Source organism: Natator depressus, chromosome 1, assembly GCF_965152275.1.
Source record: "Natator depressus isolate rNatDep1 chromosome 1, rNatDep2.hap1, whole genome shotgun sequence".
Taxonomy (NCBI): Eukaryota; Metazoa; Chordata; order Testudines; family Cheloniidae; genus Natator; species Natator depressus.
This window is the reverse complement of record NC_134234.1, coordinates 8,458,552-8,471,181: the sequence shown is the minus strand read 5'-3', so window position 1 is coordinate 8,471,181 and position 12,630 is coordinate 8,458,552. Positions and strand designations below refer to the sequence as shown.

The following is a 12,630-nucleotide window of genomic DNA, read 5'->3' as shown; positions in this document are numbered from 1 at the left end:
CAGAGAGAAAAACAGGATCGGGCCCAAGCAGGCAGGCAACAGATAGAGAGACTGGAAAACAGGTTGGAAACTTGGAGGTCATAGTGGAAAAAGAGGAGTAAATAATTACAGGAATGAAAAACGTAAATCCCGGAATAATACTTGGAATGGTAAAATCTAAGTTAATTGGGTGTCGTTTTGGGAAATAAGCAAGTGATTTAAGAAAGGAAAGTAAGAAGTTAACTCTGTAGTTGCTGGAAAGAATTAAGCAGTTGAACTTTGTGAAATACTGGAAAGAAAAAGAATTCTTGGTTTTTTTGCAGCCATTTTGGAAAAAATGGGCCCTTTTCCAAAGAAATGCAATTATACAGTGCTACTTAATTAATATCTTATTAGGCTCCAAGGGGCTACAATAGGTAGTGTCTTCCTTTTCAGGTCGCTGTGTGTTTGACAGCAGGAGTTAAAAGTAAAAGGCAATCAAAAGTCTGGTAAAGTTTATTGTGCCCTTTTTAAAGTAAGAATCTTTAACCTGTGGATCCAAAAGCAAGCTGGAAAGCATTTGTTTTAATGTAAATTACCTAACTGATAAGGTAGAGGCCACTGAAACCTGGGCTGCCTATAAAACAAATACAAGAAAATATGGATAATTCCTCTGTTTTGCCTGCAATTAACAAGGGTATTTGTATAAAAAGGAAATATTTTAAGCAATGACTGACTGCCCAAATGGGGTAGATCTGTGTTTTATTTTTGTCTTTCAGAAAATCAGAGAAAACTGATGCCAGCTGAAAAGCAATTCAACATCTCATGAATTTACTGGCACAATAGGAATTCTGTTCTGTGTTCTATGTCCAGTCTTGTGGTGTTTGTCTTGTGGCCAGAATTGCTGTGTTTAATTTTTCATAGGACAGTTTAGTTTAAAACTAAATAAAAGGGTTAAATCAAAATGCAGATACTTGTTTTATTCAACTTGGAATACAAAGTGTTTGGATAATATCAAAAAATGTGATATACTAAAGTTTAATACATTTGCTTAAGTAAAAAAAAAAAATTTCATTGGCCAGATCTTTTAATTGAAAAAAATTGTTGTTAAAATTTGCACACCAACAGTCTTTGGAAGCAAGGACATGAAAGGTTAACCCACTCCCCATATTATACATGAGACCCTTCTGGCTACCTCACATTTCTAGCCAGAGGGCTGGGGAGGGAGGAAAGCTATTGGACACCAGAGGTTGTACCAAGTGGACTCCTCAAAAGTGGGTGTGCTTGTCCTGGCTTGTTGCTCCAAAGCTCCGTAATAAAGTCATTTTCCTAGAAGGGTGTATGTGGCATACATTAAACAATAAGACTAAAGTGCTGTATAATGGGCAATGTACAGGTGTTCCTTTTTAAACAAAGGTGTATGAGTAAAAAGTGAAAGTTTCCTTTGCAGGTTAATAAAAGCCAAGGAGGGGAAAAGAAATAAAACGGAGGACGAGCTAATTCAACGCTGCAGCTGGCAGGCTCGGCCCAAAGATAAGACACTGGCCTGCCCAAGGACACTACTCACAGCTAGGATTTGGCTAATAGCCAAGAAAGAGTGGGGCTTGAATGTGCCCAAGCAGCTGTGAGATCTGCAACACACTGCCAGACATTAATGAAATGTGTTAGGTCTCTGTATTTACAGGTAAAAGAAGTCCTGCTCCAAGGATCCTAAGCAAACTTGCTATTTGTTAAAACCAGGTAACTGGGTCTAAATAAAGGTCCATCAACAAAAGACTACTCTGGCCCCATGCTGGAAAGGCCCTTATTAAGTCCTGCTAACTACCAACACTGCTGTGAAGTGCCAAGGACTGACTGCCTGGACCCATGCTTCTTACTGCAAAAAGACCCCTCCACCTCGAGATGACTTCACTTCGACTACTGATCAGCCTGTCCCTCCTTCTGGGTTTTTTTTTTCTTTCCTCCTTTTAAACAGCAGAAAAAAAAACCAAGGTGAAGTGCTAGTAACCTCTCCCTTGTCCACTGACAAAGCTAACCTGCATTCAGTATTTGCTAAAGAAACCAAAGCACTACAGGGTGACGTGCTAGTAACCTCTCCCCTGTATAATGCAAAACCATGCCTGTTCCAAGAAAAAAGAAAAAACGCCTGCTCTGCTAAAACCACCAAAACCCAAGGATTCCTGACTGCAAAAGACACTGAGAATTGGCCTTAATGGCAAAAACGGAGCATTGTACATTGGCAGGGAGGAAGTTGCGGGATGTATTCTTGGGAATGTGAAGTGAAATGGTGGGTTGTGTTTATTCCAGAGGCTGGAACCTGTGCTTGTAGGCAAGTATAAATACCAAAAACGCCTTACAGCCACGGACATTACTCCCACCATCTGCCACCACTCCTTTGCAGGTAAAGGTTCCTGGATCCATCATAGCTACGTTAAGTTGGCGCTGGGACCCCCCACCTGACCCTGACAAGCCATTGGACGAGCCACTTCACGAATGAACACTACAACCAACCCATGGACTGAGCTTTCCAGCTACTGGGACCTTCACAGCCCGCCAGGACCTTTTGTGTTCCTGTTTATTGGACTTACATTGGGGGTAGTGTTTTTTGTATGGTACAGGGGAGGATGTCGACATTGGTATGGTTTACCTGGGGGGTCCTCTCCCTATTCCCAAGTCCAGTACAAGGATGGGAGGGCAATAGCTTCTTGAATTTAACCCGTGCTATCAAACAGGGTGTAAATCGAATGCAGTGTTGGATTTGTATTCATACCCCCACATATTTAGGTCAGGGGGTCCATTGATAGGGGTACCTATCCCCCTTAATCAAACACTCCAAGCTAAGCTATGGGCAAACACTACATTTAACTGGAATGTTACAATCCAAATATGGTTTATTGATATGGTGGCTCAGGGTAATTATGCTTTATGTGTGTCACGACGTAAGGGTATAGAAAATACAGTTTTTGTAGGGAATTTTGTGGGGTGCCAGAACACCACCCAAATCAGCTCTGGTGCGGGAGGCCCCTCTACCTACTCCAGGACCCCGTGGCCAGTCCCCGAGGGGTCTGGCTGGCATTGGTTATGCAATCACACAGCCTATAAGGTTCTCCCAGCAGAATGGTGTGGTACATGTACCTTAGGGGCTATAGTACCCGCCGTGACAGTACACCAGAACCTGACCCGAGGAGAGATCCGCAATCTAGTATGGAGGGACCGATGAAGTATTCCTTTAAACCCCCTTTCTCAACGGCCCAAAGACTTTCACTCCTTTGTGCATTGGTTTCTGCCATGGTTGGGAGTAAGCCAGCTGGAAAAAGCTATAGTTAATATTTCAGCTGCTTTGGAACTAATGGCAAATGCTACTGCAGATGCTCTATCTGCCCTTCAAATTGAAGTCACCCAGCTATCCCAAACTACATTGTAAAACCGCCTAGCCCTGGATTATCTCCTTGCAAATCAGGGCGGGGTGTGTGCTCTGGTCAACTCAAGCTGTTGTGTATTTGTAAATCAGCACTATAGGGTGGAAACTGACATCCACATCCTCAAGCAACAGGCAGCCCTATTCCACCACATCAGCCTCGACACTACCAGCGCCGGATTCCAGGAGGTCTGAGACTGGCTCACCTCATGGCTACCGGATGTGGGGACTTGGGGACGGCGTATTTTGTATTTACTTTTTTTGCTGTTATTGTTTTTGCGTTATTTTTTGTATGCCTACAATGCTGCAGTATATGCTGTCGGCAGTTGCTAACCCTGCAGCATGGTTACTCAGCCCCACTATAGCTTACTGATGTACAAAAAAAAAGGGAGGACTGTTAAGGAAAAGTTAGCACATGTGACTCCATTTTGGTTTGGGGCCCACCATTGTTTAAATGCCAGCACATCATACACCAGGAGGAGTGATCCTTAGATACTGAATCCCTGTGAAAATCCTCCTCCTTGTCTCCAGCCTGCCTTGACTCCCAGTATTTGGTTTTTGTTAGTCTCTAACTCCCTGTCTCTTGACCTTGATGTGAGGCCTCCCATCCTGATAATAAAAGTTACTGATGCATGGCTTTAGGACCATGCTGTGTAATTAACATACTGGTATAGCACGAGGAATGCACCAAGCAGGGATAGGTGGTAGATAAGACAAGGGTTTGTTTATTGGCTAAGGTTTCCGATGCACGAGGGCAACATGCTTTGCTAAAAAGTATATAACCTTTGTATAATCTATATTCAGGGTCTCCTCCTGGCTAGCAGGGGGGCACCACGCTCGAGTGTAATAAACTTAGTGTCTTTTGGGAACTCTGCAGTTGTGGACTTTGTTTCTGTGCCTCAGCCTAGATTCGAACTGTGCGTGACCTATCAGGTATAATTCGCAACATTGGTGTGCGTGTCCTACCAGGTATAATTCGCAGCAGTTGTGTGTGCGTGTCCTACCAGGTGTAATTCGTAGCACTCGTGTGCGTGTCCTACCAGGTGTAATTCGTAACAATGCTTTCTTTGAGCACAGGGCATTTATTCCTCAGGTGATCAGTGAAATTACATTGATAGGACCTCCTGGACTCTTCCCTTTTCACAGGAGATTAGGGTTGGGAATTAGAAGAATGGGGTAAAATGGGACCATACTTCCCATCAAGTGTAAACCCCTCTGTCTGTGGTTTATTCACAATAATTGCTTGTCTTCTCAAATCATCAGCTAGAGAAGCCATCTCATCCACAGTTTTCACCTTTTTGTCCCACAGACACTGTTTCACATCATCTTTACCTGTGTTTAAAAAGTGTCCTAAGAAACAAGTTCAAACATTCCTTCAAAGCTTGTAACACCTGTGCCCCTTACCCACTTTCCCATCTAGCCCGGGGCAGTAGCCTGACCATTGTAAGTTTATTTTCCACTCCATCCCTCCCTCAATGTGGAGAGGACAATGCACCAGCCCCCGTTCCTGAGCAGATTTCCCTTTACACTTCAAACAACAACTATTTTAGGTAAAAAATATTAAAATGATTTATTTACTACAGAAAGTGATTGTAACTAAGAAGTGTACAGCTCAAAGTAGATAAGCTAAAAAATAAAGCAAAATCGCAATCTCAGTACTATAAATTAGACAGGGTTTGAATCAAGCAGTATCTCACCCTGATGGGACAATCTTCCCTACACAGGCCAGGATTTCTCCTTTCCAGTCTGGGACCACCTCCCCAGTCAAAATCTTTTCCCTCCAGACGTGTCTTGTGGTGTTTAATTGCGGGGGGAGTTGGCTAAGTGATGATGTCACTTCCCCGTTTTATAGCTTCTGCCATGTTCAGGGAACTTCATTGTTCCAAACAAAGCCCCCAGCACTGTCAGTGGGAAAGTAGAGGCACAAGATGGAGTCCAGTGTCACATGACCTGGTCACATGTCCTTGCATCCTTCAGTGAGTCATCACAGGGACCATTACCCACATTCTGGCCAGACATCTACAGGAAAGTCCACCAGGTGGGGAGAAGCTTCTTCCATGGCCCATTGTGTGCTCATTGATGGGCCATCAACTTGAATAGTCCTTTCATAATGTGCTGGCTCGACTAGTTGTAAACTACCATGTGGGAGTTACCACAGGAGGAATCACATTTGAAATACAGGTACATAGTAGATATTCATATTTGCATGCAAATAGGATAATCATATTCAGCAAACCATTGCTTTTCCACTGACACCTCACATGACATAGTTTGTACAAGATTTGGGGCAACTATATAACAGTGGTGAATATGGGGGTTCCAGGGTGTTGCTTTGGGGTACAACATGTCACAGCAACATATCTATCAAATTAGAGCTCTCTAAGGTCTAATTTTGTGTTTCAATATAAGCCATACATCCATCTCCTGAAAAAGACAACATTCTGTTCTGTATTACAGGAGAAAAGCAAGCCATCATTCAGAGCAAAGGAAACAGAAGAGTGTTTTCCCAGTTACCCATCACATGTGCAGTATGTGACCCCCTGAAAATGTCCAATTCACTTTCATTGTTCAGCGAGTGTCTCCTGCACTTTCTGTTTCTCAGACCTCAGCCTCACACACATTACTGGAGAAACAGACCTTTTGCCACAGTATCTGGGGAGCTGTTCGTCCCATCAGGCATCATCATTATTTTCATGGCAAATCCCAAAGGAACGTAGCCTCCTTGCAAACCGAGTGCTGCCCCGATTAATCTCTGGAAGGTGTTTAAGGGGATCAGGTTGTATATTCACGCAGTGGCAGGTCTGTTGTGCCACCTAAACGTTTGGCACCCAGATGACAACTGGGCATATCGTGATATTCCTTGGTATGCCCACTTCAGAATATGCTGGTCTTTCACTCTAGCTCTGTGTCCCCAGCAAGAAGGCTGCCAAGACTGGCACAGCGCTGATGGGCGTGGTTGTGGGTTCAAGAATTCCTCACGCCTGTTCTTCTGCTGCTGATCTTGTTACGGAGAAGCTGCTGGAGACTGTGAGCACTGAAAACATCAGCCTGGAGTTCCTCAGCCCCCCACATTTTCCTTCCATCCACTGGAGCTGGGGTACCCATTGTTCTATAGATCTCTAGCTTTGTAGCAAGCCTGCGGCCATGACATCCCCACAAATGCTGCACTGTAAGAGCGCAGCCCCCACATCTTTCTAGCAGCATCCAGCCCTATCTAAGAAGCTGCCTTCTGCCCAGCAATCCCTCTAGACAGGTTAATACTGAGCTGGTTGCAGTTTGCAGTTGCAGGCTGCTTGATGGTAATGATGAGGGACTTAGGGTTATGTGGATTATTAACCAGGCTCATGCGCACTGCTTCATGCCCAGCCAGATCAGTGCTCAGCCGCAGCAGCTCACAGTGCTACACCTGTTATTTCCACTGAAGTGGATGGAATTACAGAGCCTTGAGTGTTTGTAACTGGCACCTAGGGTGGGATGCACATTAGAAGTGGCAGAGAGAGGGAGGCATGTGTGTGTGTGAGGAATTAGAGAGGAAAGGGAGAGAAAAGGCACCAAAATTCATGGATAGAGAGAGTGAGATGGGACAAAATCCACTAGAACAGGGTCTTCCTGCCTCTTCCATTCTGCGGAGCACTTTCCAAGGGAGAGACTGTCAGGGTTCCCCCTCCCCACACACTCTGAACTTGGGGTGCAGATGTGGGGACCCACATGAAAGACCCCCTTAGCTTATATTCTACCATTTTAGGTTAAAACTTCCCCAAGGCACAAATTCCTGTCCTTGTCTTTGGACGGTATTGCTGCCACCATCGAGTGATTTTATCAAAAACTCAGGGAAGAATCACTTGGAATCCCTATTCCCCCAAATATCCCCCCAAGCCTCTTCACCCCCTTTCCTGTGGAGGCTTGAGAATAATAGACCAGCTAATTGCCTTAGCAATGTGTGCACAGACTAGACCCTTTGTCTTCAGGACACTGAAATTTATCAGGTTTTTAAAAGAAGAACTTTATTATAAAGAAAAAAGTAAAAGAATTACACCTGCAAAATCCAGATGGAAGGTAACTTTACAGGGTAATAAAAAGATTTCAAAGAAAGAGGATTCCCCTCTAGCTTCATCTTCACAATTACAAAAACAGGAATCCAACTACCTCAGTAGCATAGAAGATTTCTCAGCTGAAATTCTGGAAGATCCGCCACTTGAAACACCGACAGACCCTGGTCGTCAGTGGGCGGGATCGAACTCTGGATCTTTGGAGCTTAGTACATGAGCCTCTACTACATGAGGTAAAAGCCAACTGCCTATTAGTTAAGGCTGTCAAGCAGACTCATTTTATCTCTCTCTTTAAGTGGTCTCAGTGCCACTAGATGGGACAGAACACCACACCCAGGAGGCGTGTGGGTTATACAGAGAGCTCCATACCAAGCACCAGGGCCCAGAGACTAGATTTGGCTTGGCTCCCCCAGACTCTCCAATTGCTTCAACACACCTTCCCAGAGCCCCCCACCTTGGGCAAACTCTGTTTTCAGTTTCTCTCTTTCAGGGCACAGGATCGTTAAAGCAAACAGATCCAGGCCTTCCAAAAGGGGTTGCTAAACCAATTCCTCTACTTTACACAGCACAAGAGATACCCGGATCCAGTTAAACACAATACAACAACGGCACACCATTCCCACCTCAGTGTCCTCACTGCCCTGGAGCATTCTTTGGGATTTCATCAGAGCCCTCTAAGGTGTCCAGAGGCCACCTCCTGGCTTCTGCTCCATCTGTTGTCTGTCTCTCTGCTGCAGCCATAGCTCTGAAACCAGAGAGTCCCCTCTGCCGCCATTGTGCCTCTCTCCTGCCCCAGCTTCTTCTGACTCATCCAATCTCTGTGTTAGTAAAGGGCTGGACCAATACTGCCTTTCTCTGGTTCCTCTTCTGAGGAGGTTCCATTCCTTCCAAGCCCACCCCTCAGTAGAGAAGCTGGAGAAAACGGATTTTATCTAAAATACAGTTACTCCTTTCTTCTGTCCGCCCAAGCCTCCTGCCTCTGAGCACAAGGACCATGAGTGAAGAGTACAGTAAAAGCCCCAAGACATAAGGATACAGATGGTTCCTACGATCAAATGTGAGTAAATAGGTGTGACATGGTCAGAAAGGGTTACGCAACTAGCACGCTAACTGACCAAAATTCAACCTTTAAAGACATATTAGAGAAGTACATAAATGGTCATTACGGCCATTTCTCATAAATAGCAACATCGCCATGGGAAATGGACTTGAGCTTTGAAATGTAAACCTGTACGGTTAGAGAATTAGAGGTGTCAGGGTTCCCTCCTCACTCTGAACTCTGGGGTACAGATGCGGGGATCCGCATGAAGGACCCCCTAAGCTTATTTCTACCAGCTTAGGTTAAAAACTTCCCCAAGGCACAATTTCTTCCTTGCCCTTGGTATCGCTGCCACCACCAAGTGATTTAAACAAACGTTCATGGAGGGCTATTTGGAGCCCTCAAAATATCTCCCCAAACTCCTACACCCCCTTTCCTGGGGAGGCTTGAGAATAATATCCTAACCAATTGGTTACAAACCGAGCACAAACCCAACCCCCTGGGTCTTTAGGACACTGAAAATCAATCAGGTTCTTAAAAGAAGACTTTTATTTTTTAAAAAAGGTAAAAGAATCACCTTGGTAAAATCAGGATGGAAGGTAACTTTACAGGGTAAGAAAAGATTTAAAACACAGAGGAATTCCCTCTAGGCAACTTTAAAGTTACAAAAACAGGAATAAACCTCCCTCTAGCACAGGGAAAAGTCACAAGCAAAAACAAATGATAACCTAATGCACCTCACCTTGCTTACTTACACTTTTTGTGGTATGAAAGACTTGTTTCAGGATGGTCTGCAGGAGAAGGAGTTTTCTGCCTGGCTCCTCTCAGTCCCAGGAGACAGCACACAAACAAAGAGCCCAAACAAAGCCTCCCACCCTTCCAGATTTGAAAGCATCTTCTTTCCCCATTGGTCCTTTTGGTCAGGTGCCAGCCAGGTTACTTGAGCTTCTTAACCCCTTACAGGTAAAGGAGGAATTCTAGGCTACCCTTAGCTGTATGGTTATAACAAGAGGTAATCCTAATTGTATGTATTTATTTATATCTTGTTAGATGTTAACCATGTAAACAGATGGTTCCTGTCTGTTGGTATATCTGTTGATTCAAAGATCAAAAGAAAATAGTAACATTGAAATTAAACATGCGTGTAATAATTTCATTGTCTAGATTTCTATTTGATGTTTGTAGTTATCTACCAATGCACGCTTAATGGATAATTACCTTATGCTGATGAATGGAAGCGTTACCAGTGTATTCACAGGAAATAGGTAATTCTATTTCAAAGCAACAATTCTTCATTATCATAGCCTGCAAATGGTCCTTAAAAGAATACTTTGTTCCTGATCCCGTCATCTCAAATCCACTTAAGCTTCGTCAGGAGAAGCTCAAGTCACAAGACTGAGGTCTACGGTTCCATTCTGGATCACCCTGATACTGAACATTGGACTGCAAGCTAAGGATTAGTTCTGAAGGAACTCTTTGCAACTCTAAAGCTCACCATCTTGACCATGAAACTGACTTAAGAATTCTATTCATATCTCTATGTATAAGGATGTCCAGTTACTGCAGGGCAGAGGTAGGCATTGGGTCATTAACTGGGGCCGCCTCCTACCCACACACAGGCTCCTTGTCAGGCTGCAGCATCTCCCGTCCCATCCCCAGAGAAGAGGGAGCCCAGCTGGGGGCACTGGGTGGGAGGAGGAGATTGTGATGGGATGTACCTCTGGGAGAAGCCTGGAAGCTGTTGGAACCGCTGTGTCCCCAAATCATTCAGCTGGGTTGGCCTCTTCCCCTGCTCTGCTGGTGACACACAGCCAGCCCCTCCGGGCCCTGTTCTCACCCAACACAAGAGCAGGTGTTGCCACACACTCAACTAAGTTACCTGAGTGCTTTACCTAAGCTACTCATGGACCATCAGCGAATATCCCAGCTCTCCAGCCTTGCACCCCTCCAGGAGCATGGCTGAGATGTGTATGGTGCAAGCTCATTAATTACCCTCTCCCCCCTCGATGGGGGAAGATATGCATCTTTCTTTGCTAACGGAGCTAAGAGTCCCTGACACTTCACTCAAGAACACACTAGTTAAGATGAAACATAAATCAGGTTTATTAACTACAGAAGGATAGGTGATAAGTGATTATAAGTGATAAAAGAACAGATCAAAACAGGTTGCTCAGGAAATGAAACAAACCTGCAGCATAAGACTTGCACGTGCTTGATAGGATTTGAATCAGCAATATCTCACCCTGACTGATGATACAAGCAGGCTTACAGATTCCTGAGGAACAGGCTGTACCTGCTTTGAAGCCTGGGTTCCCCTGCCCCATTCAAACTCCTTTGCCTTCCTGAGCTTCTTGCAGGTGTTGAGTTGTGGGGCAGTGAAGACAAGAGGTGATTTCACTCCCCACCTTTTATAGTTTCTTCCAGTTTTATGAAAAGTCTGTGTATGTGACGTGCGGGGTCCGCCCCCATTGGCCAAACATTCTCCGTTGTCTCCATACTCCCTCCGCGGAGGCTTTCTTATACAGAGTTCCTGTGCTAGTGGATTCTTCCCTCGATGAGTGTTTATGACAGCAATTAACACTGTCTAGCTAATCCTTTGACATACCTGAAAGGCTGGTTTTGGGTGTTTCCAGCCTCGTATCACACTTTAGGAACTCACACAAAGCATGATTTCATTACTTCATTTACAACCCAAGGAGGTATCAATGTTAAGCAGATTAAGCCCTTTAGAATAATACCTCACAGGACATACTTTGTACAAAACGTACCATAATTGCATCACCATGGTAAATATGGAGTGCTTTGGAGTGCAGAGTGTCACAGGGACGATCCAGAGAGTGACAGGAGGTGGGGAGGAGAGGAGAGAGTGAGGGGCAGGGCCTTGAGGGGAAGACACAGAGCAGGGGCGTAACCTGGGGGAAGATGCATGGTACATGGGTGGGGCCTCATGCTTCCAGTTACCAGGAATTGGAAAGGCGGCAACCCTTGGAGTTGCACATAGTAAGATTCCCCAGTTTGTCACACTGACACAGCCCAGTAAAGTCAGGAAAGGGTTTCAGGTCTCTTTGACTGGCCAGTCAGGGATTCAGGGAAGAGGGCCCAGCACCATGTCACCAGCCAGCTCTGCATGGAGCTCAGTTTGAGAGCCAGATCACCAGGAGAAAGCTTTAGGACCCTTAATGAGTAAAGAGCTGGAGCAGACTATCCCGAATCTGCTGGGTCCTCACCCCATAGATGATGGGGTTTAACATGGGGGGCACCATGAGACACATGTTGTTCATGAGAACGTGGAAATGCAGGGCCATATTGTGCCCAAACCGTTCCGTGAGGGCAGAGAAGAGATGTAGGATGTAAGAGGCTAAGATGACACAGAGGTGGGAGCCGCAGGTCTCAAAAGTCTTGAGGCGGGCGTCCTTTGTTGGGAGGCTGAAGATGGCCCTGAGGATCTGGGTATAGGACATGGCGATACAAAACACATCCACACCGGTCACCAAGAATGCCACAGCCAGGCTGTAGTAACTACTGAGGCGGATGTCGGCGCAGGCCAGCTTCACCACAGCTATGTGCTTGCAGTATGTGTAGGGAATGATGTTGGTTCTGCAATATGGCCACCTCCTCACCAGGAAGGGAAGGGGCAATACGATCATGACGCCACGCAGCACCAGGGCCAGGCCAATTTTGGTGACCACAGGGTTTGTCAGAATGGTGGAATATCTCAGGGGATCACAGATGGCCACGTAGCGATCAAAAGCCATGGCCACGAGGATCCCAGAATGCATCACAGAGCAGCTGAGAAGGCAGAACATCTGAGTGAGGCAAGCGCTGAAATTGATCTCCCTGGAATTGAACCAGAAGATACTTAGCATTTTGGGTAGGATGGCCGTAGATGGGACCATGTCGGCGACGACCAGCATGCAGAGGAAATAGTACATGGGCCCATGGAGGCTGGGCTCCCTCTTCACGATGACCAGGATGGTGAAGTTCCCCAGGATGACTATGGCGTACATGGCACAGAAGGGGATGGAGATCCAGACATGGGCTGCCTCCAGGCCAGGAATGCCCAGCAGGATGAAGGTGGAGGGGTTGGTGAAGTCAGTTGAGTTGGAATCTGACATGGAGTAGGAGAGAAGGTGTCCAACGCTGAGGCACAACTATGTTTCCTGCAT

The 12,630-nt window shown here is 45.6% G+C and overlaps 1 pseudogene; it reads right to left on the bottom strand.

Annotated features, from left to right (window-relative positions):
• Positions 1–11,640: 11,640 nt before the first annotated feature.
• On the bottom strand, positions 11,641–12,630 carry LOC141980958 (olfactory receptor 52K2-like; annotated as a pseudogene).